Source organism: Macaca thibetana, chromosome 18, assembly GCF_024542745.1.
Source record: "Macaca thibetana thibetana isolate TM-01 chromosome 18, ASM2454274v1, whole genome shotgun sequence".
Lineage (NCBI taxonomy): Eukaryota > Metazoa > Chordata > Mammalia > Primates > Cercopithecidae > Macaca > Macaca thibetana.
In genome coordinates this window covers 2,889,783-2,913,494 of record NC_065595.1, presented here as the reverse complement: position 1 = coordinate 2,913,494, position 23,712 = coordinate 2,889,783, and the positions used below count along the sequence as shown (strand labels likewise).

The 23,712-nt window shown below is 48.5% G+C and overlaps 1 protein-coding gene and 1 long non-coding RNA gene across 6 annotated transcripts in view; one reads left to right on the top strand and one right to left on the bottom strand.

The window, feature by feature from the left end:
• The window catches only part of MBP (myelin basic protein), a 153,233-nt gene extending 140,745 nt beyond the window's left edge, over positions 1–12,488 (bottom strand). For 2 of the 5 annotated variants that reach the window (XM_050767601.1, XM_050767602.1), the window contains exon 1: positions 4,017–4,040. The gene's annotated coding sequence lies outside the window, so the exon portion shown is untranslated. Of the gene's footprint in view, positions 1–4,016; positions 4,041–12,460 lie in introns of those variants that run through there. The other 3 variants (XM_050767603.1, XM_050767605.1, XM_050767604.1) reach the window with 2 other exon arrangements.
• Positions 12,489–13,231: 743 nt separating this feature from the next.
• On the top strand, positions 13,232–23,097 carry LOC126941273 (uncharacterized). Its single transcript, XR_007721222.1, has 4 exons — positions 13,232–13,286; positions 15,004–15,421; positions 21,383–21,518; positions 22,428–23,097. It is a non-coding gene; the product is annotated as an uncharacterized LOC126941273 (long non-coding RNA).
• The last annotated feature ends 615 nt before the right edge of the window (positions 23,098–23,712 follow it).

Here is a 23,712-nt window from a genome sequence, read left to right as displayed (position 1 = left end):
CTGTGAAGTGGGGCTGTGACGCCCAGAGGCACTCAGGCATTCAGACCCAGGACAAGGACCTCAGCGTGGGGTGTTTTTCTTCCTTTCAGGAAGCCCCCCAGCCACTGATTTGGGCCCGAGCTAGGCCTGCTTGAAGGAATGAATGAATGATGAATGAATGAATGCCCTCTGCCTGGCTTCTCCCTGCCAGTTTTTATATCTGGCTTTCTCTGGGCCTCCAGACTGTTTTACAAAATACACTGTTAGTCACAAGGTCTATCACACCAACAGCAGAAAATTCCAGAGAGAGTGGCGAGAAAAGTTCACCCAAGAAAAGGATGGGGAAATATTGGGATTTGGAAAACCATGTTACTGACCTTCAGAGCTGTCCTCTGAGCACAGGTGTCATGGTAATTAAGTGTCACTCCATCGAAAGAGGTCAGGAATAAACCTCTGTGGGTGGAATCAGGGTAAATTTTTCAAATTCCTCTTCTACACATGTTGTAAAAACAAACGAAGTTGAATCTATAAGATTCAGGACTCCCTGAGGATCAAGTCATACAAAAACACCGCTGGGACCTTTTCTCTCTTCTTGAGCAAATCTAGTTGTTTTGTTTGTTTTTGAAATCGTGTGAAACGTAATCCATGTTTTAATGTACCTCCCATTAAAATTGAAGGTTGGGCACAGTGGCTCACGCCTGTAATCGCAGCACTTTGGGAGACCAAGTGGGAATAACCCAGGTGTTCGAGACAAGCTGGGGCAACATGGAGAGACCTTGTCTCCACAAAAAGTAAAAATAAAAAAATTAGCCTGGTGTGGCAGTGTGTGCCTGTCTGTGGTCCCAGCTACTTGGGGAGATTGAGGTGGGAGGTCGTTTGAGCCCCAGAGATTGAGGGGTCAGTGAGCCATGATCACACCACTGCACTCCAGACTAGGTAACAGAGGGAGACTCTGTCTCAAAAAAAAAAAAAAGACTTTTACTTTAAGTTCCCATAATACGGTTTATTTTGGTGTTGCTTTCTAGCTGTCTTAGTATTAGGACTCCTTCCTATGAGGCTTTAACCCTGACATTTCACATACATTTAAACATGCATGTTTAGGAAGGCTGTTGCCAGGCCTCAGCTCTTCTGAGTCCTCCCACCCTGCATACACCAATTTTCAATCACTAGTCTGAAAGGAATAAGGCAAGCTTTTAATATCTTGCTTAAATCCTCCTCTCTTCAAAAATGTCTTGACATATGAAAATAATGACAGAATAAAAGAATCATCATCTCCCTTGTAAAATCACAACACCTTTCACACGGCAATCTAAAATGATATATTGAGGCTGTCCACAGACGCGCTATGCCTGTTTCTGAAATACAACTGATCCTCTTTGTGTTTCTAGAAAGACAACTGTAGCTGGTGTTCGCACTTCATCCATCTCGCTTTCAAGTTATCCCAAGGTTGTTACATTTTCAGATAGTCGAAAGAACCAGAATAAAAACAAACAGACCACACTGCCTGCCACAAACCCACGTAAGTAAGAGAAACCTAGCTCCTAAAATATGTGAGAGTCCTTTTTTTTTTTTTTTTTGGTCAAATTACTGAGTTAATTTATCTGGTAATTTCAGGCAACAATTTAAGCTGAATAAATCATGCCAGGTCTTTAGCTTCTGATTGGTGGAGAACAGATTTAGACACATGACTTCTGGAAAATAATAGGCTTTTGCTGTGGATCAGTTGGATGACGATTAGTGGAACTGGTAGAATCCGCCTCTCAGTTTATGCAACAAGTATCAGGGACTGTGCACTATGGTAGACATCAGTGGGGGCTAACACATATTTTAACAGTTTTCCAGAACAGAAGTTTGCAATGTAGCATTTAAGACCCTTAGAAACAAAACACTACCAAAACTGGAGAAGACACAGCCATGTTTTTGGAAGCTGTGCAAGGAAGGAGACAGCTGAGAAACAAGGGCAAGGAGGCGACTCCAGAAAGGAGTGGTCTATGCCAATGATGAGCTGGGAATCCCAGCTCGAGTCTCAGCTAGAGTCCCGAGAAGTCTCCCAGACGGGCAAGCTGGGAGAAGCTCAGGCAGCTCCCGGGACAGTGGAGGCCAAGTGGGAAGTGAACTGCGGCACCGAAGACACCAAAACGTTACAGTATATTTTCTTTCTTTCTTTTTTTTTTTTTTTAATGAGACGGAATCTTGCTCTGTCACCCAGGCTGGAATGCAGTGGCGCAATCTAGGCTCACTGCAACCTCCACCTCCCAGGTTCAAGCAGTTTTCCTGCCTCAGCTTCCCAAGTAGCTGGGATTATAGCTGCCCACCACCACGCCTGGCTAATTTTTGTATTTTTAGTAGAGACGGGGTTTCACCATGTTGGTCAGGCTGGTGTCGAACTCCTGACCTCAGGCGATCCACCCGCCTTGGCCTCCCAAAATGCTGGGATTACAGGTGTGAGCCACCACGCTCTGCTAGTATATTTTCCATTCAGTATAATTCTACCAGTTCTAGTCATCATCATCCAGCCTACTCCTCTACTGGGCGCAACCCCCTTCTTTAGAAACTCCGCGGCATTTTGTATACATGGCAGGGTATTGGGCAATTATTTTCCCTTGGGAAATTACTTGGGAACTTCTAAGTTTCCTAACAAAACTATAAGCACTTGGAGGGCGAGAACGACATCTACTTTCTCTTAATGTACCTGAAATGGACAGTATGGTATTTTTGTACAGAGTAGACACCAAGGAATTTTTAAAAAGTCATGGTACATTTGCTGTATGTGAGGAGCCTGCAACATAGTTCTATAATTTTTTGCTTTGACAGCAAGTTTAGCAAACATGTTAGCTTTCAACTATTCAAGAAAGATGAAGAAAATGAGTATCCATAAACATTCCACATCAGATGAAGACTCATGCAGGATATAAAATGTTACTCTCTATATATGGAGAATGCATCAAAAATACATGATGCAAATAAACTGTCAACAAAAAGCTTTAGTATCAATTAGTTATTATTTCTAATGCAAATTCAATGTATCAGTGAAACATGAAGGACTTCCTGATCACATGAAAGTACGCATTTGAGAGCTTGTGTGTGTCTATTCAGAGGAGCCCTATCGACCTGGAAACACCGAGGCACTGTCTGTTTCCTTCCTTCCCTGAGTTGATAGGGAGCTCATTAAAATAAGTATTCCTGGGCCCGTCCCCAAGACGGTGGGGTGGTATGCCAGGGCGGGCCTAGGACTCTGCATTTAATTTGAATTCTCAGTGTAACGTGTGCAGGTGGGTGAAGACCACATGAGCCAGCTTGTCCCCTCCCCTGGTGAGCAGGTCAGGGGGCCACAGCAGATGCTTGGCTTGGGAGTTGGGCTTCCAGCCACCAAGCCAATTCCATGCCTGCTAGGACTCTAAACTGATCCAGGTAGCTTCGTTTTGTTTTCAGCATGTGTTGACCTCTGGAGCTTTAGGTTTCTTAATCAGGCTCCAGGTGAAAAGCAGATCTGAGTGGAGCCTTTCTCTGTCTCTCCGGGTTGGTGGTCGGCCAGGAAGCAGCCTAGGGCACCTGCACGGAGTCTGCGGGTAGAGCTGCCCTGAGCTCCATCCCTTCCCAGCACGGGGCATTGTGCTCTCGCCTGCAGGGCGGCTCGGTATACCTTCCTACCTGGAAGGAGCAGGGCTCTCTGGGAACATCCCATGTCACCCGATGCCCCCAAAGGCGCGGCCGCAACACCAGCAGTTCCCTGAGCCCCTGAGAAACCTCCCGTTCTCCAGCCTCCTGCCTCCCCCTCATCTCTGCCTCCGGGTCCTTCCTTTCCATGTTCTATCTCCTCTTTATTAATTGCCTTTTTATATATTTTATATGTGGTCGCTAATGTAAAATTAAACAAGTAAATTGGTTAATCACTTACTATGAATAAAACTTCGTTTTCTTTCTTGACCTTTGGAAAATGGGTAAGCTGAATGTGAATCCCTTGACTCTTAAAGAAAGTGAATTGATGTAAACATAAATCGCTAGAATAACTCTTCTGGCCACCATGCCTCCCCCACCCCCGCCCCTGTGCTGGACTCCTTTCTTGGGACTCAGTAGCTGCTGTGGTCGCTGCCTGCACCACCTTCCCCAGCTGCACCCCTGGAAACAGCGGTTGGACACCGGGCAGCTGGGGCCATACTGGCCTGGGTGCCTTCTCAGATGAATTCGGAGGGGACAGGAGAGGAAAGGAGCAGAGGCTCCCTCGGGGCCAATGGGGGAGAGCCCACCCACCGGAGATAGGAGATAGGGCTTTGGGGACTTCCTGAGGCTGTTGAGTGGGCAGCCATGCTGCACCTGCAGAGTTTCTAAGCCAGGTCGCCTGCAGAGTGACAGGAAGTGGGGCCCCGGCGTGCTGGCCTCTGTCTGAATCATACTAGACTTCTCTTAGAGGCCCCGCTCATTATAAATCCTGACAGGCAAGAAGGAAAAAGGGCTGGATGCCCATAAAAATTTTGTTCCTTAAATCTTTTCAGATTTAGCTAGATTCTCATGGTTCTTCTTCAAGTCATTGGCTCAAGAGTGAGGTTGCAAACACCCTGTTAATCCCCAGGCTTGTGCTAAATCCAGCCGACTCCTCTGAGGTCCTGGCTCCTGCCCATTTCTGCATGCTTCTCTTTTCAGATCAATCTCTTTATCCTCCCTTTCTGCACGTATACTGCTTGAACAAATGACGAGGAGGAGGGAGAGACTGTCTCGCCTGCCCTTTCTTCTTCCTCTCCTTAGCCTTCCTTGTCACTGTTGTGCTCTTACCAAATTTCAGTAATTTCACCTCCACACCCACTTTCAGATTCCTTTGTGAGGCCTTCTAATCTTCTCTAATGCTTCATTATCACTGGTGTCATTTCCCCCTAAACTTTACATCAGTTTATTTATTGCTAATATAAATTACTAATTAGTTCAAACATATTAAAAAGCACAGATAATAATCTACAAGACAACTGGTTTATCCTTTTCATCAAAAAACGTAACACATTCTGTTATTTGTATAAAACCTCAAAATATTTTTAAGAAATAAAACCATACAGAGACAGCCAATCCTCTCCCCTCCCCGAGGTTAGAAGATAACATGACTTGGCATGGCTCCTATATATCATATAATCCCATGTAATCACGACCACATGTAGTGTTCTTTTGCGTATCTGAAAATTTTAAATAAATAGAATAATACTATATGTATTCATTTGCAGTTTGTTGGTTTCCATTCAACACTGTTATTTAGAATTTTGTCCATGTTGATACACAAAGTCTGGGTAGTTTATTTTAACTGTCATAAGTAGATCAGAGTATAAATCTATAGCCTTACTCATGGGGAATTAATGTGTTTCCCTCCTTTTCTTTGTATCAAAACATTTACTTGACAAAATATGTACACCTAGTTCAGAAGTGCTGAGAGGGAATTCATAGCCTGAAATACTTATATTAGAAAACAGGAAAAGTCTCAAATCGATAATCTTAAGATCTAATTCAAGAAACTAAAAAGAGCTAAATATACACAAAGAAATATATACAAAGAAAGTAGAAGGAAGGAAATACCCAAGAAAGAAATCCCCAGGCCCACATGGTTTCACTGGAAATTTCCACTAAAACAGTTAAGGAGAAATTTATGGCAATTTTATATAACCTCTTCCAAAAGTTAGAACAAGTGGAAACACTTTCTAACTCATTTGATGAGGCCAGTTATCCTGATACTGAAACTAGCAAAGACTATACGAAAAATGAGAACTACATTTTTCTCACAAACACTTATAGGCAAAAGTCTTCAACAAAATATTAGTAAAGTGAATCTAGCAACATATAAAAAATTATATACATGGCCACGTGGAATATATACCAGACACTCAAGGGTGGGTCAGCATTAGAGAGTCAGTCAATCAATACTATCCATCATACCATGAAGTCAAAGGAGAAAAATCTCATGAACATATAAATTGTCCCAGAAAAGACATTTGACAAAATACAACACACACTCATGAAGAGACATGGACTGTCGACTTGATAAAGAACATCCATAAAAATCCTATAGCTACATCATAATTAGTGGTAAAACTCAGTGCTTTACCCTTTAGATCAGAATAAGGCAAGTTCTTGCAACTCTTATTGAATATAGCACTGGACATTCTAACCAGTACAATAAGATAAGAAAAAGAAATAAAAAGGATATAAATTGGAAAGAAGAAATAAAACTATCCGATTTGCAGATAACATGATGGTCTACATAGACAATCCCAAGAAATCTACCAAAAAAATCCTCCTAGATCTAATAAGGCAGCTCAGTAGGTGGCAGAATACAGATTGACACATAAAAATTACTCACAGTTCTACATATTCCACAATACACGTGGAAACTGAAGTTAAAACACAATGTCATTTAGAAATGCCCCAAAGAAAATAAAACACTTATGTACACTGTAAAAAAAACTTCAGATTCAGAATGTGTGCACTGAAAATTATAAAACATTTGATGAAAGAAGTTAAAGAAGACCTAATTACCCATAGAGAGAAAACCTGTGATCATGGATTAGAAAACTCAACACAGTAAAACTGTTAATTCTCCCTAAACTCATCTATACGTTTGGAGAAATTCCTATCAAAATTCCAGCAAGGTTTTTGTATCCATAAATGAGCTATTCTAAAATTCATATGGAAAGGCCCAGAACCTACAATAGCTAACGTAATTTTTATAAAGGAGGATAAAGTGGGAGGAAGTCACTCCACCTGATTAAAGTTGACTATGCAACGACAATAATCGAGAGAGTGTGCTGTTGGCAGAGAGACAGACATAGAGACTAATGGAACAGAATAGAGAACCCAGAAATAGACCCACAGCAATAAGTGGAAATGATTTTTAACAAAGGTACAAAAGCAATTTTAATGGAAGAAGGATCATCTTTTCAACAAACAGTCCCGGAGCCACTGAACATTCATTGGCAAAACCCAAACCAAACCAAAACAAATAAGCCTCAACCTAAACCTCACACCTCATGTAAAAATTAACTCAAAATGGTAAAGAGACTTAAGTGTAAGATGTGAAACTATAAAATTTGTAGGGAACCTCAGGCTAGGTGAAGACTTAAGACTTCACACCAAAAATCAAAATCCGAAAAAGGTAAAATTAATAAACTTGAATTCAGCAAACTCTAAAACTTTCTGCAAAAGACTCTGTGAAGAGAGTGAAAAAACAAGATAAACTGGTAGAAAATAGTCACAGAGTGGTAAGGCCAGTATCTAGAAAATATAAAGAATTATGAAAACTCAGTTGTTAAAACCAAACAATCCAATTAAAAAGTGGGTAAAAGACATGAACAGACTTTTCACTAAGGAGGATACACAGATGGCCATAAGTACATAAAAAGGTCTTGATGTCATTAGCCATCAGGGCAATGCAAATTAAATTATCAGGAGATACCACTATACACTTATTAGAACAGCTAAAATTAAAAAGAAAAAAACAGTGGCAATACCAAATGCCGCCCAGGCTGGGAAGGTCCTGAATCACTCACACACCATCGGTGGGAATGCAAAATGGTGTAGCCATTCTGGAGAAGAGTTAGCAGTTTCTTACAGAATTAGACATGTGCTAACCATATGACTCAGCAATTGCACTCCTGGGCATTTATCCCAGAGAAATGAAAACTATGCTCACACAAAAACCTGTATATGAATGTTCACAGCAGCTCTGTTTGCAATAATCAAAACCTGGAAAGAATCCAAGCACCCTTCCCGGGTGAACGGTTGAACACACCATGGTTCATTCAGATGGGCGAACACCACTGAGTAATTAAAAAGAAACACCTATGGACATGCTTGCCAACCTGGATGGGTCTCAAGGGAATTGTGTTTAGCGGAAAAATTCCGTCTCGAAAGGTTGCATAGTGTATGATTCCATTTATAGAGCATTCTTTATAGAAAATGGGAACCATACTGTGGTTGCCAGCCTTAGGGAGGGGGAAGGAGGAAGTCAGCTTGGCTATAAAGGGTAGCATTAAGGATCTTGTGATGAAACTGTCCTGTCCTCTGATGTGTTGGTGGTCACATGGTTCTACACGGGTCATAAAATTACACAGAACTAAGCACGCGTGCACAACACGCACGCACACACACACACAGAGCAGTCTATAAAGCGAGTACATGTAAACTGGTGGACTCTGAAATCTGAACGAAGTTAATGGGTTGTATCAATGTTCAATTTCTAGTTGTGGCATTGTACTATGGTTTTTAAGATATTATTGTTGGGGGAAACTGGTGAAGGGAATTGCATGTGAATCTACAATGATCTCAAAACAGAGTATTACGATATTGCTTCAGTGAATATCCACTGTGTGTGTCTTATGCACACAGCCCAGGTTTTCCCTAGAGGAGACACCTAGAAGTGGAATTGTTAGATCTTAGGATACACCCATCTTCAGTTTTTCTAGATCATTCTCTAACATCTTTGTTCCTAATTACATTCTACTTGAACTCATGTGAGGTCTAATTTTTCTGCACTTTCTCTAATATTTGGTATAGTCACAATTTAAATTTTTCCAGTACAGTAAAGTTAAAAAAACCTTTTTGACATCTTAGTTTTGAATTCCCTGAATTCCAGAGGGTTAAAGTCCTTTTCGTATTTTATCAGTGCATCTGGGTTTTCTCTTCAGTCTCATATTTTACTCTTGAGTGGCTTGTTTCAAATTACCACATTTTAGAACTGTTTCTGTAGTCTAGATCCTGGCCTCACATAGGTCTGTGTCTCCTCATCTTTTAGACATCCACCTATTTTTCACAATGGTGACTCCGACCAATGCAGTGCTGTTCACAGAGTCCAGAACAAAAGAACATTCAGAATGACATTTTTGCGCTTTAATGGCTATTGAGTCTGAGACATTGCTAATAGCTTGGGAACATGCTTTCATGGTTGTCACTGGCACTGCGGGAGATGTTGCTGTGGAAGGCAGCTTCAGCCGGCTGGAGAGATCAGCTGCCCTTCTGGCTGGCCTGTCCCACAGACGTCCCACAAACCTGGCCAGCCCACCTCTGCATAAGCAATTCCTTGCCATGAGTCTCTAATATGTATCTCCACCTGCTTCTGTTTCTCTGGATGAAGCCTGCCCACTACAGGTTTTGACAGAGATTTATTTATTTATTTATTTATTTATTTATTTATTTTTTTTTTTTTTTTGAGAGACGGAGTCTCGCTCTGTCACCCAGGCTGGAGTGCAGTGGCGCGATCTCGGCTCACTGCAAGCTCCGCCTCCTGGGTTTACGCCATTCTCCTGCCTCAGCCTCCTGAGTAGCTGGGACTACAGGCGCCCGCCACCGCGCCCGGCTAATTTTTTGTATTTTTAGTAGAGACGGGGTTTCACCGTGGTCTCGATCTCCTGACCTTGTGATCCGCCCGCCTCGGCCTCCCAAAGTGCTGGGATTACAGGCGTGAGCCACCGCGCCCGGCTTGACAGAGATTTAAAATCTCCTCTGGAGACTATTCCAGCGGCTCGCCTGGCATTTCTGCTCAGCTGGCATCAGGGCCTGTGGGGTGAGCACTCTTCCCTTACACAGCTCCAGCGCTTCCTTCGGGGGTTCCAATGGGCCAATAGAAGTGTCTTACTACTTAATGGCCACTTATTTAAAATTATCCCAAGAGTAATTAGAGGCCAGGCACGGTGGCTCATGCCTGTAATCCTAGCACTTTGGGAGGCCGATGTGTGCGAATCACTTGAAATCAGGAGTTTGAGACCAGCTTGGCAAACATGGTGAGGCCCCATCTCTACTAAAACAAAAACAAAAACAAACAAACAAAAAACCCAAAAATGAGCCAGGCATGGTGGTGTGCCTCTGTAGTCCCAGGTACTGGGGAGGCTGAGGCAGGAGAATCTCTTGGACCCAGGAGGTGGAGGTTGCAGTGAGCCGAGATTGCACTACTGCACTCCAGCCTGGGCGACAGAGCAAGACTTTATCAAAAAAAAAAAAAAAAAGACAAGGAGTAATTAGAATATTTTTTCTTTTTTATTGACAACTAAGAAAGCTAAGGAGAGGATGATGAACAAAGACGGATGCCAGTGGCCTTATGGTCAAATCATTCTTGAAGGGAAACGTGTGTGGGACATCTCTGGGTACACTCACTCATTATTAGGGGTGGAATTTTAAAAGGAGGACCCAGGAACACCTTTGCAAGCCATCCTTTTCACCACGGCGGTGCAGAGCAGCAGTTAGGCACTGGTGCAGACTCCCTGGACTGAATCCTGCCCTCTTCTCATGTGCCCTTAGAATAACTTAACCTCTCTGAGCCTTGTTTCCTCATCAGTAAAAAATGAAAATATGAATAGGATGGCGACATCCAATGAGAGCATCCTAGGGCCGTCCCAACTGTTATCAGAGGTGACAAACCGCTCTCAAAAGAGAGTCTGGCAATGTGCAAGTGGTGGATAAACACTCCCTGGGGACAGAAAAGGCACAGAGGAAGCTGCTAATCTTAAGCATGTCATATTTTTAAAGAACTTGGAGGAGGATTAAAAGTCAAACAAAATAACTTACAATTAACATTGACAAATTCAGGCAGAAATAGAAACACCACACGAAAGTGCGGTCTTTTTTTTTTTTTTTTCCAGCGTTTGGGGGCTAACTTTAATCAGTGCACACAGCTAGGACCGCCACTGACCAAACTCAAACCCCATGTCTCAAATCATGGAGGAACCGTGAGCTACCAGGTGTAAAACAAGCGACGCATCTTACGCTTTCTTATCTCTGGGCAGAATTGTGATACTTTTGGAGGATTTTCAAAGAGGATTGAACAAAATAGCTTTGTTTAACCCGGAGTAAGCAGAAGTGGTTGTTTCAGAACAGTTAACTCCCTGGGAGTTACTCCAGCATTTACAACAATTTTTAACTGGGTTCTTTCCCCTCAGATTTCACAGAAAACAAAACAAAGCCCTAAAAAACAAAAGACACACACACGCACATATACACACACACCCCTCTGCTGCGGTGCCCTTTCCCCTACAAAACCCTAAAAAACAAAAGACACACACAAACACACACACACACACACACACACACACACACCCTCTGCCGCGGTGCCCTTTCCCCTGGCCTTCTCTACTGAAAGGCAGGTGGGTTCCTGGCTCTCGGCCGTATCCACAGCCCCAGCCCCAAACGCTAAGGAGGTGCCCATCACTGGAGGTGGCCGCCAGGGAGCTCCGGGCAGGACCCTGCTCAATCCATATGGTTCCCTGACTTGAGGGTGACCGTCCTTAACCCGTCCCCCGGAGCTTCGCCAGATAAAATGTCCAAAAAACACATTGGATGTTCCCTGACGTTTCCTTCCTCTGAAAAACTCTTTCCAGGCGGGACGTTCTGTGGTCAGACCAGGCAGCGGCCTCGCCGGAACGAAGTCCACGCCCCTCCCAACCCAGCACCCAGCGAGCCTACGCGCCCCTCACCCAGGCGCAGAGAAACCGAGCACTTGTTGATTCTCATGTTGTTGCAATTGGAAAACGGAACAAGGAACCAGAACGCGCCTGTTTCCAGCCAGAGTCGCACTGGGGTTCCCAAAGACGCTTGAACCTTTTCCCAAGCCCCACTCCACCTCCCAAAACGGGGGGCTCTGGTGGACGCGAAAGGACACAAGGCGCTGCCCCCGGCACCGTGGAAAATACAGTGTGGCGGCAAATGACCGCAGGTCACACACGCCGGCCTCGGGGGCCACCGAAACCCGACGCACCCGGCCCAGGACAGGCAGTGGGGCCCGGGAGGCGGCTGCAGGGAAGACCCGGGCGGGCCGGCGGGCGGCTGCAGGCGGCGCACGTGGGCTCAGGTGGGCGCAGCGACCGGCCGGGCGGAGGAGCCCGAGACAGGCCCTGCGAAGGCGGAAGCCCGGACCCGGGCTCTCGCGGCCGCCCTTGGAACTCAGAGGGAGACTGCGCTTCGCCCTGGGGGCAGGGTCGGGGGCGCGATCGCGCGCGGGGCCCCCGGGGTGTGATTAGCAGGCGCCGCGAGTCGGAAGGACCCTCCAGCCCGCCCTGGCCGCCAGCGCCCTCTCCGCACCCGCCCAGAGTGGCCGCTTTTGACCGCCGTCCCCTCCCACCCTAGACTCTTCCCCTCAGCGACCCTGGGACCGCCGGGCCTGGCTGGAGACCACCCCTGGGCAACTGTCAGGGTCCGGCCCCGGCGCTGTAAACCCGCGTCTACACCCGCGCCCACCCCCTCGCAGTGGGGATCGGGGCCGGCGAGGTGGGTTCGGGTCAGGGAGGACGCCGGCTGCCACCTGCCCGGCCACCTGCGCCGCTGCCCAGGTTCCCCCTGCGCGTCCCCAGCCAAGAGAGGGACCCTGAGTCCGGGCTTCGGGACAGCTCCTGTCCCAGATCTTGCGTCCCAGGCTCCCGCGGGGCTTGGGTCCGGGATCCCGCCCAGGTCTCCGCGGTCCCCACTCGGAGGGGCACAGAGACAAAGGCGGCAGAGCCCCCGCCCGTCCCTGAGGGTAACCCACCGGCGCTGCGCTCGCTGCTCCGAGGCCGAGGGGCGCCGCGGGGTCCAAGGCCCTGCTCCCCCTGCTCGGCCCGGGCGGGCTCGTCTCGGATTCAAGCGCCGACGCGCGGGGTCCCCGGGCAGCCTGCGCCGCCTTCCGGGGTCGGGAGACCGGGGCCGCCGGGGCTGGAGGCTGCTTCTCTCTGGCGCGCGGCGGCGGTGACTGACGGCGGCGGCTCGGAGGGACGGGCGCGCACCCCGCTCCCCGGCCCCGCCTCCCCGGGCTTCCTGCGAGCCAGGTAAACACAGGCCGATCCCGCCCGGCCCGCCCCACCTGGACGCGGCCGCCGGAGCCGCCCCGGGAGCTCGGAGGACCCGGGGCCCGCTCTGCCCACGCGGAACTCGGGGGGCGCACGGGGCCCACGCGCAGGGTCAGACCTCAGAGGGGCGGCCTGGAGCCTCGCCCGCTGCCGAACTGGGCTCCCAACTGCGGCCCGTCGACCCTTCCCGCGTGGCTTGACCTGCGAACCCACCCCGACCCCGACCCCGACCTCGACCTCGCGGGAGGAGTGCCAGGCCGCATCTCCCCGCGTCCTCAGGGGCTGGAAACCCCAGAAACTGCCGACGCACTTGGCGCGGCCCTGGCTCTGCAGGAGGAGTCAGCCCGGCCTGGAGGCGAAAGGAGCCTGGCAGGTCCTCCCGGGGAGCGCCCTCCCTCCCCTGGAGCCCAGGCCAGGCCCATGTCCGGCCGGCAGGTGCCCCGCTGGGAGCTGGGAGCTGGGGGCGCACCTTCTCCTGCAGGACGGGCGCTGGAAGCGCGCGCGGAAAAGACAGGAAAACACGCGCAGGTGCGAGGAAGCAGCCTGGTCCCGCAGCCCGGAGACATCGTAGTCTTCGTCGCTCTCTTGTTAAAAAGAAAAAGCCTGCTGTTTAGCCGTGACTCACCTGCACACAGATTTAGTGGTCAGAGATCTTTCCCTGGATTCTCGGCCTCCTAAAGGTGATAGAGGAGGAGGCTGGGGGAGGCCCTGAATGAGGCCCCGCGTTCCTCCTGACCTACACCCGCAGTCAGGGATCTGGATCTGGAGCTTCCGGAGGCAGCCTGGGACCCACACAGTTTGTTAGGAAGTGAGGGAGAGGGGTGAGCCCTATCCCGGCCCTCGCTGGGAGGCGGGACACCGACTTCAGCGTGGGGTCGGGGTTGCGGCCTAAAACCAGCCTCTCCCAGAGGCCGGGAGGATTTAGCAACTGTGTTCAAATGCTGGCAACTGGAAGAGAAATAGTTCCACAACGACCCAAAAGCATTCAGTCTGGTGGTTTCCTCAGGAGAGATTTTCAAGTGGAGAGGTTAGGAAGGTTCTGGGACTTTCAGGCTGAAGGTGAGGAGGGAAAAGGGTGCCAAAGATAGTGTGTTTCTCCAATTTTTCTGCCCCCCAACCTCACTTTAAGTCAAGGATGAGCGGAGTGGGTGTGGGAGGTTGGACAGCTGCCCTAGGAGCACGGGTGGTGACAACGAACCCGGGTGCACCCAGGTCCCAGCTGAAGTCACTCAAAGCTCAGGCTGGGGAAGCTGGAACACTGGGTCCCGTTTTAGATACCTGTTTTAGCATCAGAAACAGCTTTTCCTCCCCAAAACATCTCTTGGCTTTATCTCAGTGACTCCACAGGGCGGGGCCACCTTCCTGCCTGCAGATGTCCCTGTATGCTGGGCTCCAGAGCGTCCCTCAGGCCACAGTGACAGCAGCAGCACGTGGCCTTCTGTTTGGTGCTCCTGCTGCTGGTGTTTCAGTGGTTTCCTGAAACACTGCATATGCCAACAGTCAGCCCTGCAAATGTCAGGCTCCACAAGTTCCAGTTAAAAGTCTTTTTACAGTATTTATAAAATTGCACTGTGCATATTTTGTTGGGATGGAGTGTCCATGCAGGTGGGCAGCCAGGCAGTTTTAAACATTCATGGATTCTTCAAAGAAAACATATAGATAATACTATTTAACAAAACAGTGGATTCACATTTGGATCAATTGGTCCTGTCTTGGGGGTTTTCATGCCCTCCTGGTTAGAAAAAGGACCCCAGGTTGAGGACAGTGGATGGAAGAAACAGGCCGGCATTTCACTGCTGAGAGACAAACTTTCACATGAAGATGTCCATGTAGCCCTCGGCAAAGTGACAGAGATTCACTGTGCTGAATAAAATTGAAAGGCATCTTTTGACAAGTAACCCATCAAAGCCTCATTGTGTCTTTGACATTTCTAAGAAAGTCACATTGCAGTTACCCCCATCTTTCACAAGGTACCAGAGAGCAGAAAGTTAGATCTATCCGGCATCTCATATGGCAGCAAATAGCAAAATGTTTTGTGCATGAAATAAACTCAATAAATTTTTTGTTAAGTTGAATTAAACTCCAAATTACCCAAGCTAAAGGAAGTAAATGAATCTAAATAGTTTCCGACAGAACTCAGACTGCACGAACTTTGAGTTTTCTTTAGTTTCCTCATCAACAGATTTGTCTTTGTTATGATGTTTTGCTTAGGAAAGGACTGAACTTTTTTTTTTTTTTTTTTCAGATGGAGTCTCATTCTGTGGCCCAGGCTGGAGTGCAATGGCGCAATGTCGGCTCACTGCAACCTCCACCTCCCAGGTTCAAGCGATTCTCATGCCTCAGCCTCCCGAGTAGCTGGGATTATAGGCAACTGCTACCACGCCCAGCTAATTTTTGTATTTTTAATAGAGATGGGGTTTCACCATGTTGGCCAGGCTGTTTTGGAACTGCTGACCTCAGATGGTCCACCTGCCTCGGCATCCCAAAGTGCTGGGATTACAGGCCTGAGCCACCACACCCAGCCAGGACTGAACGTGATTTTCAGACCTGGTCTACACCTCTCTGAGCCTCATTCCCTTCATCGGTAGTGTGGAGGTAATAGTCATCCTCACATCAGGGCTGAACGCTGTCTTTCTGCAGCTCAGGCATCGGTGGATACCCAGGTATTGAGGTCTCCCTCATTCACCCAGGGGTTGATCACAGTTGTTTCCAAACAAGTTGTACTTCAGAGGAATTCTGTGCTGGCTATTGAGACTGAGACGTTACTTCTGTTCACTCTGTTGCAATATATATTCACAACCTAGCCAGGGGGGCTTTCTTCCCACTTGAGGGTGTATTAGTCAGCTCAGCTGCCATAACAAAATACCACAGACTGGGTGGCTTAAAAACAGATATTATTCCAGCTCTGGAGTCTGGAAGTCCAAGATGAAGGTGCTGGCAGACTTGGCGTTGGGCGAGGGCTTGCTTCTTGGTTCGTAAACGGCACCTTCTTTCTGTGTCTCGGGTGGTGGAGGGAGAGAAAGAGGAAGGGGAGGAGCCTGAGCTCTGGCCTCTTTTTCTTACAAAGACACTAATCTCATTATGAGGCCACCCTCACGGATTCAATCTAAGCTGAATTCCAAAGACCCCATGTCCAAATACCATTCCATGGGGTTTGTGGCTTTGACATATGAATTTTGTGGGGACAGACATGCAGTCCTTAATGGAGGGTTAGATTAAGACATAGGGGGAAAAAAAAAGGAACGAATACTCAGCTTCCAAACCAGTCAACAGAATTCCCTGCGGGGAGTGGTGAAACGAGTGCCAGCCTCCCCAGGAGGTGGGAAGGAGCTGGGCCGGCAGGAATAGAGTGAGGGGTAGGAGAGCGTTAGCTGGGTCTGCGGGATGGGTGGGGGTTGTGTACGTGCTAGACTGTGTGCTACGTTTGATGCTCTTGTAACAAGGCGATTAAATGTGACATCTTTTTTTTTTTTTTTTTTTTTTTTTTGAGACGGAGTCTCGCTCTGTCGCCCAGGCTGGAGTGCAGTGGCGCAATCTTGGCTCACTGCAAGCTCCGCCTCCCGGGTTCACGCCATTCTCCGGCCTCAGCCTCCCGAGTAGCTGGGACTACAGGCGCCCGCCACTGCGCCCGGCTAATTTTTTTCTATTTTTAGTAGAGACGGGGTTTCACCATGGTCTCGATCTCCTGACCTTGTGATCCGCCCGCCTCGGCCTTCCAAAGTGCTGGGATTACAGGCGTGAGCCACCGCGCCCGGCCTAAATGTGACATCTTAACAACCAGCCCCAGGAAGCAGCCTGAGAGGATGGGAGAGTTGACGGGAAGTCCAGAGTATGCACAGTGGGAATGTGCATGGGAGCCATGGCAGACCTCAGAGGGAGGCTCTGAAGATGGAACAGCCCTCTTGCAGGAGTGGGGTCAGAAGCCAGCTCTGAGGGAGGGAGACAGGCCCTAGAGGGGCTCAGAGGCAGGATGAGTGGGCACCAGGCAGGCTTGGCCCTGGCTTCGGCGACCTCCCATTTCTGACCCAGACCTGCCTCTATGGTGCTCCTAATGCCACGTTCTTCCCGCACAAGGCTTCGTTTCTCTGGAGTTTGTCCTCAAAGGTGGAAAAACTGTTTCTACAGAGAAAGTTCACTGTTATGAGTTGAAGTGTGTCCCGGAAGAGAGAACTCAAAGTCCTGACCACCCAGTACCTGGGAAAGTGACTGTGCTTGGAAATAGCCTTTGCTGGTGTAATCAGGCAGAGACGAGGTCCTTGGGGGACTCCGGTGGGTGGCTGTGTCCTGTAAGCAGAGGGGACACTCAGAGGGAAGATGCCATGTGGAGACCGAGGCAGAGGTGAGAGTTGTACATCCCGGAGCTGAGGGATGCTGAGGGCAGCAGAAGCTGGGAGAGGCACGGAGGGACCCTCCCCTAGAGCCCCTGGCAGGAGCACAGGCCTGGCCACACCTGGATTTCGCACTCCTGGCCTCCCGACTGAGAGGCTACATTTCTGTTGTGAAGCCTCCCAGATGGTGACTTTCTGTTTCAGCAGGGCCAGACAACAAGAGCCAATCCCTCCGGGGGAAAAACAGGCGTCCGCGCGTTCACTCTACAAAGCCTTTAAAGTGGAAGTCAAGCAACTCGGCCACAAAAGACACGAGGTGTGGGAGGAAGGCGAGCAGAGGAGACTCAGGAGGACCACAGGGCAAGGCCACGGGAGCCATTGTGGGGAGTGAGGTCAGGGGTCAGAAGTCAGGGTCTCTGCTTGTTCCCATCCATGGCCCCAACCATCCAAACCTCCTCTCTGAAGCTGTGCCCAGACAGCCCAGGGCAACACCCGGCCTCCTTGTCCCACCTGCAGGCTCCTAGCACCCTCCAGGTTCACAAACCCCGGGGGACAGTATCGGGCCACCCCACAGGAGAGACCCACCCCCTGCTGCCTGTGCCTGGTTCTTCCTCCCCCAGCTAAGACCCCAAAACCACCCTGTGCAGGTGTCATCTGCTGCTTCCTTCCCAGAAGACCTCAGCCTGAGTCTTGTCATTTAGTGCCTTGCGAATGTGTGCTACACTCCTGACATACGCCTGGCACTGGGCCTTGGGGGCCCAGGAGCTGCTCACAGAGACGTTTGGGCCAGCGGTCATGTTAAGGCCAGTTGCAAAGGGTGGCAACAATAGCAGTTTGCGAGGACCTGGAAAACTCAGAGGGTGACCCACGAGCCCTGCCCGGAAGTCAGGAAGGCCCTGAGGGCGTCTTTCGAGGTGTCCTGGGGGAGATGCCAGGTGGGGAGGGGCAGGAGGGGCATTGAAGGTGTGCCAGGTGGAAGCACCAGCCAGCAAGGTCTCGGAAGCATGAGGTGCTGAGGAATCATGGGGATTTCTGGAGCACAAAATGTGTGACTGAACATCAGAGAACATCAGAGACCAAACAGGAGTTTGGAGACATCAGCTGGGGCCAGGCCCTTTTGGAGCAGGCTCCTGCCAAGGAGCTTCAGGGCTGCCCTGGAGGAAGGAGAGGTTTGAGACCAAGAAGGGCGCTAATCAGAGGACGTGGGCTGGTGAGCATGTGGACGGCTCTGGGGAGAGCAGAGAAGGGGGGCGGGGGAGATTCCGGCAGAAAAAGCTCTAGGGAAACCCATAGTCATTAGTGAGACCTGGGGTGCTTCTCTTGTTCCCTGCACTGTTTGAGGAGCCTGGTGCATGAGCCGTGAAGTCCTTACGGCGAGCAGCCTTCAGAGGAGCTCATGGATTCTCCACGCTGCGCAGGGTAGTGACTCCCTGAGGGTGTCAACTACACTGTGAGCTCCTCAAGGACAGGCATGGGACCGTCGCTTAGGTACTTCAAGCACTCAGAAGAGTGCCTGGCACACAGGAGGCCCTCGGTAAATATTTGCTGGATTTGTTGCAAGAAAGGGCTAGAGTACGGCGTGGGCAGCAGGCAGTCTGGCTGCACACCAGACTCCGAATCAAAAAAAAAAAAAAAAAAAAAAAGGTTAGGAGACCGAGCTCCTCCTGTTGGTCTCTCCCGGCCATATATTTATGTCTCTTCTTGGATAAAGCATTTCATATTTCTGCGACTTCATTTCTTCATAGCTTAAGTGAAATGGGATTAGGTGATTATTTGACAGCAAATATCATAAGCCTTGAGGACACACTAATATTTTCAAGTGTGTTTTATAATCAGGAATTATGGGAGAATGACTTAGTATTTAAAGCTTTTGGCTAAATTGTACAAGATAAATGAAACTCAGTAGTTTTTACTGACGCGAACTCGCTTTTTGGCTTTGTGCTGTAGTATCTATTGAAATATCCAATACTAATTGAAAGATGCCAGCATGGTGTTCAGTTATTTTGGATATCTTTATTATTACTGTTTCTGGGATTGAACATTTATATGTAACCGTTCTTATGGCAACCAAAAACAAAAATTTCAGAAATTCATCTCGGTTAGGAAAATAAATTTGCTTCTCTATTTGCAGAAGGATGTGTGCCATAGGTTATTAAAATAAATGCAAATTAACATACAGCCTCATTGAGCACGGATTATATGATATAACCAGTAATTTTAGCTTTTTTTTTTTTTTTTTTTTTTTGAGATGGGGTCTTGCTCTTTCTCCCAGGCAGGAGTGCAGTGACGTGATCTCGGCTCACTGCAACCTCCACCTCCTGGGCTTAAGTGATTCTCTTGCCTCAGCCTCCTGAGTAGCCGGGACTACAGGCGTGTGCTACCATGCCTGGCTAATTTTTGTACTTTTTTTTTTTTTTTTTAGTAAAGATGGGGTTTCATCATGTTGTCCAGGTTGGTCTCAAACTCCTGACCTCAAGTGATCCACTCGCCTTTGCTTCCCCAAGTGCTGGGATTACAGGCATGAACCACTGCACCCGGCCGTTTTTAACTTGATGGTATCATAATGTGTGATCAGGTTTATATGGAGAAAAGCAGTCTACACTACTCCAGTTTTTTTTTAATGTTAAATTTCTCTATGACACTACATTCTAGGTCTGACACTGCAGTTCACCAAGGAGCCATGTCTCCCAGGCAGAATGGAGATCCATCTTTCCTGGCCCTGCCTCTCTGCCTTCTCTGAGCCAGTGTTCTAGTTGTCCCCAGGAATGATCTCCCTGACCATCCAGGGCTCAGGCCCTGAACCTAGGAATTGTCCCAGATGCTTTGCACCCCCATGTACCTAAGCTGTTGACACAGCCTGTCCCTCTGTCCCCCAAACTTCCTTGTTCTCTGCATGTCCGTTCTTCACCTCGCCCAAGCTGCCCTGAAGCTCCCCAGGCTGCAGTGGCTGTTTCGGTCCACGCCATGGAGAGATGGGTTCGTTAGCCCTGCGTTGGTCACGCCACATCCCTCACTTGAAGTCCTGCAGTGTTTCCCATGTGATACGGTTTGGCTGTGTCCCCACCCAAATCTCACCTTGAATGTTAAAATCCCCATGTGTCAAGGCCAGGACGAGGTAGAGAGAATTGAATCACAGGCGGTTCCCCCACACTGTTCTCATGATAGTGAATAAGTCTCATGAGATCTGATGGTTTTATAAAGGGCAGTTCCCAAGCACAAGCTCTCTCGCCTGCCGCCATGTAAGACTTGCCTTTGCTTCTCCTTTGCCTTCTGCCATGACTGTGAGGCCTCCCCAGCCATGTGTAACTGTGAGTTCGTGAGTCCATTAAAGCTCTTTCCTTTATAACTTACCCAGTCTTGGGTATGTTTTTATTAGCAGCGTGAGAACAGACTAATATACCATGGCTTTTAGAATAAAATCCACCCACCTTCCCCTGCTTGGCTGTGCCCCTCAGAGCCCCCTCTAATACACCCTCTGTGTCTCATGTTTGCCTCCCGTGTTTCTGCCTCCCCTGTTTCTGCTGAGCTGTTTTCTCTTCTCCACGAGCCCCCTAACATCAGCCCATTTTTCTAGTCATTTGGGCCTCCACTTAGAAATCCCTTCCTCCTTCAAGGGGCACAGAGTTTCTCTTTTGTAAGGCAAAGAGGGTTCTGGGGGTGGAAGGAGGTGATGGCTGCAGGAAGATGTGAAATTGCTAATGCCACTGAGCTGTGCACCTAAACATGCTTATGATGATTGATTTTATAGCATGTGTATTTTACCACAATTAAAAAAAAAATCCTCTTCTAGTGAGACCTATCCTGGCCTCCTATTTGGAAGCAGCCATCTCATCAGTGTCTCACATCACTGTGTCGTCTCTGCACTGCACTGACAATATGACCTGGCACCTTCCTGCTTATTTACTGGCTATGCTGCACACTCTCAGCCTCCTGCATTGTTAGCACCTGAGCTCCACACAGGCAGGGGCCTCGCCCTTCCTGCTGACTTCTGCCTTGTCAATCCCTCTGGCAGGTAGGGCTTCAGTGCAGCACCCGAGTGATGGTCAGGCCCCACGTGACCCAGTCTGGCTCAGAGAAGCACAGTTTATCAGCTAAAAGGAATGCAAATGACTGTAAACCACTCTGATTACTCTCTGAGAGTACAGGAGAGAGGGAAGCATTTCTCTAATGCCCACAGACTCCACTAACCACCCTCTCCCTCTAGCTCTGCTGCTCTCATTAACACAGAGGATGGCGTCTCCCCAGAATGCTCTCCTCTTATGTTTAATTAAATCCTTTTCATTATTTTCTTTGCAGGAAATGGAAGACCAAAGTCAAAATAGTTGAGTAACACACGGCACTTACTATGTTGTAAGTGTTTTAGAGACTTCCACGATTTCATCCTCACAACATGATGCTCAGGGACATGGGGCCAGGTCCACAGCCCGAGAAGGTGAGTGTCCACTTGGAGACATGGAACCAGGTCCACAGCATGAGAGGGAGAGCATCCACTCAGGGACACGAGGCCAGGTCCACAGTGTGAGAGGGTGAACATCCACTCAGGGACACAGGGCCAGGTCCACAGCCCAAGAGGGTGAACGCCCACTCAAGGACATAGAACCAGGTCCACAGCCCGAGAGGGTGAGCGTCCACTCAGGCACATGGGGTCTTCCTCACATACATTTACTTTTCAAAATTACCAGAAATCTTGGCTGGGTGTGATGACTCATGCCTGTAATCCCAACACTTTGGGAGGTGGAGGCAGGCAGATCACCTGAGGTCAGGAGTTTGAAACCAGCTTGGGCATCATGGCGAAACCCCTGTCTTTACTAAAAATATACAAAAATCAGCCAGGCTTGGTGACAGGCACCTGCAGAACCAGCTATTCGGGAGGCCGAAGCAGGAGAATCACTTGAACCCAGGAGGCCAAGGTTGCAGTGAGCTGAGATTGTGCCACTGCACAATCTCCAGCCAACAGAGGACAACAGAGGGGGACATTGTCTCATTAAAATAAATAAATAAATAAATAAATAAAGACCAGACATCCCTTTTGCCCCTCCCCCACAATGGCATTAAACTGAGTGCCACCCACATGAGGCCATCAGCTCCGAGCCCAGGATATCTGGTCAGGTGAAGCTCTCTGCATCTTCTGGGGTGTGGCTCTGGGTTTGGTGGTGGGATGGTGGAGGGAGCTACAGAGTAAGTATAAGTAGACTGCCATGGAGAGGAGGAGAGAGGAAAGCCATGGGCAACTCTGCAGTCCAGACAAGGACCCAGTGGCCATGCCCCTGACTCTGTGTCTGTCTGTGATATGGTTTGGCTGTGTCCCCACCCAAATCTCATCTTGCATTGTAATTCCCAGAATTCCCACATGTCACTGGAGAAACCCAGTGGGAGGTGACTGAATGATGGAGGTGGATCATTCATGTGCTGCTCTTGTGATAGTGAATGAGTCTCAGAAGATCTCATGGTTTTAAAAACAGGAGTTTCCCTGCACAACCTCCCTTCTCTTGTCTGCTGCCATGTGGGATGTGCCTTTCACCTTCTGCCATGATTGTGAGGCCTCCCCAGTCATGTAAAACTGTAAGTCCAATAAACCTTTTTCATTTGTAAATTGCCCAGTCTTGGGTATGTCTTTATCAGCACTGTGAAAATGGGCTAATACACAGTAAATTGGTACCAGTAGACTGGGGTGCTGCTGAAGATACCTGAAAATGTGGAAGTGACTTTGGAACTGGGTAACAGGCAGAGGTCAGAACAGTTTGGAGGGCTCAAAAAAAGACAGAAAAATGTGGGAAAGTTTGGAATTCCCTAGAAACTTGTTGCATGGCTTTGACCAAAATGATAATGATACAGACAATGAAATCCAGGCTGAGGTGGTCTCAGATGGAGATGAGAAACTTGTTGGGAACTGAAGCAAAGGTGATTCTTGTTTTGTTTTAGCAAAGAGACTGGTGGCATTTTGCCTCTGCCTCAGAGATTTGTGGAACTTTGAACTTGAGAGAGGTGATTTAGGGTATCTGGTGGAAGAAATTTCTAAGCAGCAAAGCATTCAAGAGGTGACTTGGGTGCTGTTAAAGGTATCCATTTTTATAAGAGAAGTGGAGCACAAAGGTTTTGAAAATTTGCGGTCTGACAATGCAACAGAAAAGAAAATCCCATTTTCTGAGGAGAAATTTAAGCTGGCTGCAGAAATTTGCATAAGGAATGAGGAGCCAAATGTTAATCCCCAAGACAATAGGGAAAATGTCTCCAGGGCACATCAGAGGTCTTCACAGCAGCCCCTCCCATCACAGGCCCAGAGGTTTAGGAGGAAACAATGATTGTATGGGCCAGGTCTAGGGTGCCTCTGCGTGTGCAGTTTAGGGACTTGGTTCCCTGTGTTCCAGCCGCTCCAACTGTGACTAAAAGGGGCCAAGGTACAGCTCAGGCTGTTGCTTCAGAAGGTTGAAGCCCAAGCCTTGGCAGCTTCTATGTGGCATTGAGCCTGTGGGTGCATGGAAGTCAAGAATTGAGGTTTGGGAACCTCTGCTAGATTTCAGAAGATGTATGGAAACACCTGGATGCCCAGGCAGAAGTTTGCTGCAGGGATGGGGTCCTCATGGAGAATCTCTCCTAGGGCAGTGCAGAAGGGGAATGTGGTTTTG